Raw genomic sequence first — 7500 nt, 5'->3', positions numbered from 1 at the left:
CTAAGGGCTGAGCTAATGTGCATTTGTGTGAAATAAATTGGCATATTTATTCACTGTTTTGGAGAGGGTAGCTATGCTGCGAATGAAAGCAACTTGGTCTGTTCATTTTATCAGTTTTAATTCTAGCAGCCAACTGGGGGTCTAGTTGTGCTGTGGATGAAAGCAACTTACACCCTTCATTTTTTCAGTTTAATGTCTGGCATTAAAGACTAATGTGTATTTGGGTGAAATAAATTAAAATATCTTTTTAATATGCTGGCAGGCAACCAGATTGGGTGGTTAAGCTGTGCTGTGGTTGAAAGTAACTTTCCCTCTTCATTTGCTCAGTCTAAAGCCTGCCAGTACGGGCTAGGTTTCTTTTTTGTGAAATAAATTGGATGATTTACTGTCTTATTTTGGTGGGTATAGCTGTGCTAAAGATGAAAGCAACTTACATTCTTCATTTAACCAGTATAAGTTCTGTCATTAAGGGCTGGGCTAATATGCATTTATGTGAAATAAATTAGAATATTTATTCTCTGTCTTTTTAGGAGGTGGCTGGATGTGTTTTGGAAGAAAGTAGCTTGCCCTATTAATTTGCTCAGTTTAAATTCTAGCATTAGAAGCTAGTTCATTTTTCTGAAATAATTTAGAATATTTATTCTCTGTTTAGGAGGGGGAACTGAGGTGGTGGTGCTTCGGTAGCATTGTCGCCTCACAGTTAGACATTGCCCGTTCGATTCTCAGTTAGAGCGTCTTCTGTGTGGTGACATGCGTGAATGGGCGTTCCTTCATTGAAGGTTGTGTGTTAGGCCTGGAAAGCCAGTACGTAAAAAATCTACTGCCAATCATTAGTGGATCGGTGTTCCGCTGTGGCGACCCCTAACCGGGAAAAGCCGAAAGACACAAACAAACAATTCTCTGTTTTGGAGGGGGGGGGGTTGCTGTGCTGTGTATGAAAGTAACTTGACCTCTTATTTGCTCATTTTAAAGTCTGACATCAGTGGCTGGGCTAATGTTTATTTTTGTGAAATAAATTAGAATATTCATTCTGCTCTTAGTGGGTAGCTGTGCTGCCCTCTAATGTGCTGTCTTCATTTACTCATTGTAAAGTTTGGAATTAAGGACTACTGTGCATTTTTGTGACATATATTGGAATATTTATTCTGAATTTCTTAATATGCTTGCAGGCAACCAGACTGAGGTATAATTATGCTGTGGATGAAAGTAGTGTGCCTTTTTATTTACTCAGCTTAAAATCAGGCATTAAAGGCTATTGTGCAACTCTTTTTTAATATTTTGGAAGACAACCAAATTTGTGGGCAGCAGGGCTAGATGTACTGTGGAGAATAGCAATCTGACCTCTCCATTTGTTTTGTATAAAGTCTGACATTAAGGGCTAAATGTGCATCTGTGAGAAATAATAGAAAAATGTATTCTCTAGGCAGTCTTTGCATAAACAAATATGAAACTGTCCCTGATTTTTCAGAATGCCCTTGTCTTTACCTAATACTTTTGGTCAGCAACTCAACCTCTCATTGCTTGCCCAGCTTGTTGTCTGACTTTACAGCACTGGTGTGCATTTGTATGAACTAAGGCATAATGTGTACTCTCCATATGCTGTTTGTATAAAGCCAAGTTGAAACTATTCATGATTTTGCAGAAGATCCCTGAATGCCTCATATTTTTGTATAGTGCCTCATACAATATGTGTTTTCTACAAAATGATTAAGGATTGCAATCACTAAAAGGGAAGTGGCTAACTATGGTTGAAAGCAGCTTACTTTCTTGTTGTTTGCTCAGCTAACATCCAGACATTACAATACTAGTGTACATTTGTTTGAATAAGCTTTGGGTACTGCTTATATGAAACTAAGTGGAAATTATTCCAGATTTTCCAAAATATCATTGAATTTGCTTCATTCTGATCTGTTCACATGAAATCTTGTTTTTCTTACATATTGAGGACTGCAGTCACTGAATAATGACAGACTTCATGTTCTTCTGAAAATGTATGCTAATGCAAAAACTTTTATTCTAACAACTTGTAGTGTATAACAGTAATAGCTAAAGTCTGTCCCTGCACCTTTGTCCCTCATTATTTTTCACTTCATCCTGATTCTTGCTCTATGACAATGAGATGTATTTTTACAACATTCAATATGCATGGCAAAATGGCTGTAACTGCTAAAAGCATTTGCAGAGTGTCTGTGGATAAATGTAACTTATCTTTTAATTTGATTATTTTAAACAGCATGGCTTTGCAGGACGAGTGTCCATTTATGTGAAATACATTTGAATACCTGGGCTACTGTGTGTCATTGTGAAACTAACCTGAAATACTGGTATATTATTGTGTGAAGACTGTTGATGAAAATGTCTCACCCTGCTATCATTATTAAACAGTCATTAATCTGGCACTGCAGGACTACTGCGCATTTCTGTAAAGCTGATTGGAATACTTTACTGTGGCCATTTTTTATTTCAGTTGGAGATTTGATATGTATAAAGTCAATAAGCTGCAAATGATGGCTATGAACACTAGTATATTATAGTGACAGCAGCTCAAATTCTCTTAAATCAAGAAGAGGAATCCAAATGAATGTGTCCATTTATGCATGCCTCCTACCTCAAAAATAAGTGTGAGTGGGAATGGAGTGCCCTTGGCTTGAAAACCACCCAGGGCTAAAATACTCTTAATGTGCCACTACCTCCAAAACCAACATAGCTTAGTTAGAGTGCAATACTATCCTTGTCTGCCTCAAGTCCTTGTGTTCCACTCTTCAGGTATGACATGTACATCTCAGGCAATATCCCAGATGATGCTCTCCAGATGGTGCTTTTTCCTACCACAGGACCTGTTCCCACATACCTCACCTGAGATGGTTGAGTTAGAGTAGGCCACTTTATGTCTTCATCCAATGTTGGATACTCTGTTACCTATGATGCTAAACAAACTCAAGTAATTTGGGAGAAAATTGAGAGATTAATCAAGTTATGGGGATGAATCAGAGATTGAGTATTCAGGGCTGTCATCAGGGATGTGAGGAACAGTGAACAATGCAAATAGAGAAAAAGGTCAATGTAACTGTTTAGGCATACAAGGCAACAACATAAGGCAAAGGATAGGACCTCCAGATGTAGGAAAGAAGGGCTGGGGAATGTGTCTGAAAAGGTCAGTGTGGCTGAATAGGAATGTGAGGTTAGCAATTAGTAAAATATAAAAGGCTTACAAGAGGTGGAAAGTAAGGGGTGAGAATGTCAAAGAGGCACTGTGCAAGAGAGATAGCAAAACAAGCAACAAAGATGGTAATGACAGCAGAGTGTAAAGCTGATTGTGATTTAGAAGAAGGGATCAAAAAGAGAAGCAATGTTTTGAGGTACATATCAGAAAGAAGGAATGGATGGACAGACGTGATCAAGCTGAGCAAAGATGGGATCTAGATCACAGATGACTGGGAAAAAGCAGAAGTACTGAATGAATACTTTGCTTCATTTTCCAAAAGGAAAGGAAGTTGAAGGCACCAGACTGGAACGGTGGCAGGGCAAAATGGGCAGAATAATGAACGGACACCAGCATAGAGAAGAAGGAGGTTCTTTTTTAAGGAAGGGTAGAGTACATGGACCAGATGGCCTGACCCCCAGTTCCTAGAAAACTATCCAGTATGTTGACAGACCCATAGAGAACTTTAACGTATCATTGACTAGTACAGAAGTGCCAAGGGAGTAGAGGACAGGCGCTATGTTACCACTGTGCAGGGCGATAGTGGGACAAATCCTGGAAACCACATACCTGTTAGCTTAAGGATTGTGTCAACAGAAGTCAGGAGAAAATTCAGAATGGAAAGCTGGTAGCATTTCTAGAGAACCATAATCTCCAGGAAAGCAACCAAAATGGTTTAATGGCCAGAAAGATCTGTCAGTTAAGCCTGATCCAGTTTTATGAGTTACAGGTAGATTTGACAAGAGAGTACCAGTAGATGAAGCCTTTTTGTACTACAGTAAGGCCTTTAACTCACTCCCACAAATGAAACTAACAGGGAAACTGGTGTGGCAGAAAGTAGCATGAAGTCTAAGGTACCAAACAACTCTATTGCTGAATGATTGTACACAGAGGGTTGTAGCGAGATGGATATTATCAGGGATTAGGGAAGCAACCAGCAGTATTACAAGAGTTTGTTCTGAGTCCAGTACTCTTCACTGTGTGTTTCAGACATATCTTAGACAACAGAGAACAGAGAACTCTTTGCTGATGATAAAAACATATGTGCAAGAATGGAGGATGGGGCAGACGTCTAGAAAAGGATTTGAAAAGGCTGAAATGCTGGGTGGAAAATTGAATGTTCAGGTTCAATACAAATAAATGCAAAATATTTCACTTAGGCAGTGCCATGAACTTTCAACTGTGTACAGTGGGACTGATAAGAATAGAGTAGGAAAAGTATATAGGGGTGTTGATCACCTTTGGGTTCAATGTCAGGGGCAACATGGGATTGTAGTAACAGCAGCAAGCACTTTTATGTGACGTATGCTCAGGGTATATATTCCAGAAGCAAATAGTTAATGGTTCCACTCTGCAGGCCTTTGTTGAGATCATACCTTCAGCTCTTATGCTGTTCTGGAGGATAATTATGGAAAAGGATATCAGACTGTTGAAAGAAATTGGAGAAAAGCTACTAGGTAGTTTGATGAGAGGGTGGGAAGGAATATGAGCAGAGACTAGATGAACCTGAGTTCTTCTCACTTCACTTGAAGATAGAAGAGATGGGGTATAACACTGGTGCACAAGATCATATCAGGGGAGATGTGAAGGGTTCATTTGGAACAGATAGGCTATATGGAAATGGAGAGGACACAGGTAGTAGATTGTAGAGTTTAAAGATTCTTTGGGTCTCCAAATCTACTTCTTCACAGATAGGACTTGAGAGGTAAACAAAGGGTAAAAGGAAGGTAGGCATGGAAGAGCAGTAGAAAGTTAAGACACTTAAGAGGGCAGATAGATATTATTCTTGTCTCCTGTTTTAAAGCAAGTATAATGCAATGATATTGTCAGGACTAAAACTTCTATGTCACCCATTTGTCCATTTTACTAGCAAGTTCTAGATAAAGCAAGTAATGTGAAAGAAGTACTGCAATAATAAGTAATGTGAAAGAAGTACTGCAATAATAAGTAATGTGAAAAAAGTACTGCAATAATAGGTAATGTGAAAGAAGTACTGCAATAATAAATAATGTGAAAGAAGTGCTGCAATAACAACAAGCTGAGTTGTATTGCTTTTGACATAAGTAGCTGTAAAGGTGAGAACTTTTTATTCTTATGAAAAAGGGTACTTGGAAGAATATTGGCTCTGTAACTCATACTACTAAGGGTAATAGGAGAACTATAAGAAGAAATGTTAATTAAATGCTTGAACAGAATCAGGACATGAATACTTTTCAGCAAGACAATAAACAAGAACAATCTGCAATTCCAGAGAAGAGAAGCATTACATATACTTATAGCTGTGGAAACTGCCATTGAGCTATGGAAAGATATTGACAGAGGTGTTTTGCACCCACCTTGATCATTGCATTCCAAACAAAACTCTGATGGAAACTGAGGCTTAGCCAAGTGCAGTAGGCTTTATTGCTCATCCATAAGTTTGGTGGTCCACTAAACGCAGAAGACCACATTCATATATCAAAGACTGTTTTCTTACGAAGATCTAGGTATTGCAAAAGTAATAAAGCATTCCATTTGTAAGGGTGGTGAACTCCAGTAATGTATAATGCAGAGCCACTTCAAGATATTACGCTTCCCTTATCCTACCCTAGACTGTTTAAAGGTATGTTACCTCTGAAATGCAATATGTCTGGATTAATCCTACTTTTAAGGGAGGAAGAAGCTGGACTGTTTTTCGGAGAGTACAAAGTGAAAGTTGTATGCACCATGGATTGAGTAATGAATCTTAATGCATATTTATTTGTGTTGCCTTTATGTTCTGGGACTTAAGCTCAATGGATATCACAGCATGAGATGTATTATCCTGAAAGAGTTGTGATTTCACAACAAGCACATCTGATGACAAGGGATTGAGCTATTTTGTTTTCATTGTTTCTTCATTAATTCAGATAGGCACCATAATTATTCTGCAAACATTCTTTTGAGGTATTGCAAGTCCTGGCTGTTATGATTTTGTAGACTTGATAGATTGATGTGTATTGTGTTGAAATGAATGTTTGCGTTGAGGTGAAGTCTTTTGTTTATACACCTTTATAGCAAGTTGTGAGGTGGACCATAAAGATAGAGAGCACTATAGTTATGGAGCCCAATTCTCTATAGAGAGACAGTGTGTGTGTATGTGTGTGTGTGTGTGTGTGTGTGTGTGTGTGTGTGTGTGTGTGTGTGTGTGTGTGTGTGTGTGTGTGTGTGTGTGTGTGTGTGTGTATAGGGAATGTATATTAATACATGACATTTCTGGGATTCTTAGAAATATTATTCTGCTGTCTTGCTAATAAATGTTCCTGTGGTTGAGATGTATTTTACTTGAGAGAATATATATTTTTTTGGTGGTGGTGGTGGTGGGGGGGGGTGCTGGGCCTCACTGTCCAGGAAAACTGATAGTTTATATCTGCATAAACATCTGCAGTTGCTTCAGTGTGTGTGTGTGTGTGTGTGTGTGTGTGTGTGTGTGTGTGTGTGTGTGTGTGTGTGTGTGTGTGTGTGTGTGTGTGTGTGTGTGTATATCTAGCTATATCTATCTATCTATATATATGTGTGTGTGTGTGTGTGTGTGTGTGTGTGTGTGTGTGTGTGTGTGTGTGTGTGTATGGATGGACACCTGTGCAAAGTTTTACATGCAGAACATAGTTACACTCAACACTATACTCAGATTGTTTCCATGACAGCATAGGATAAAGGACATGCGCTGTTGCCTGGGGAGCAGTTATACATTGTGGAGTATGGATTCTCAAGCTCAAAAACCAGTTCAGAAGGCAGGAAGGAAGGTCGCCAAATGTCCGTCTTGAAGAGAGCACATTGTCTAATCTTCCCTGTACACTTCAGTCACCCATGAAGTTTAGCACCTGTTACAGACTGGTGTTACTTCTCACTTACTTACTGCAGTAAAATTGAACAAAAATATATAAATGCAGTGTAGGTTTCAATGAAGCAAAGATTACAACTGTATTACAATATTTATTTATCAGTAGGACCATCAAGGTTTTCTTTATATAAATTAATATAAATGGTGACTTATAACAGGTTCAAACAAATAACCGTGAACAGTCAAATTTATTACATCAATATATTATCATAGCATTATTATGGAAACTGGAAGATATTTCAAACAATCCTTATCAGCCTGCCACCTGAACATTCCCTTAAAACATTTTTATTACAGTTGTAGGGTTTTTTTCCTTGTAAATGTCCTTGAGTCTTAGCAGCTATTCTGGTCATACTGTTTTGTTAAATGGTCTACCTAATCATTATAAAGTGATTGATGGCAGAAGTTAATGAAGAGAGCTTTGAACTCTTTCTTT

At 38.3% G+C, this 7500-nt stretch overlaps 1 protein-coding gene across 1 annotated transcript in view; it reads left to right on the top strand.

Moving 5' to 3' along the window:
- Positions 1-7500, top strand: part of ALDH1A1 (aldehyde dehydrogenase 1 family member A1) — a 646119-nt gene that overhangs the window by 525707 nt on the left and 112912 nt on the right. The gene's annotated exons all lie outside the window — the stretch shown is intronic.

The sequence above is a fragment of the Protopterus annectens genome, chromosome 2.part0 (genome assembly GCF_019279795.1).
Source record: "Protopterus annectens isolate FY-2018-M chromosome 2.part0, PAN1.0, whole genome shotgun sequence".
In the NCBI taxonomy this organism is placed as follows: Eukaryota; Metazoa; Chordata; order Ceratodontiformes; family Protopteridae; genus Protopterus; species Protopterus annectens.
This window is presented reverse-complemented; position numbering and strand designations above follow the sequence as displayed.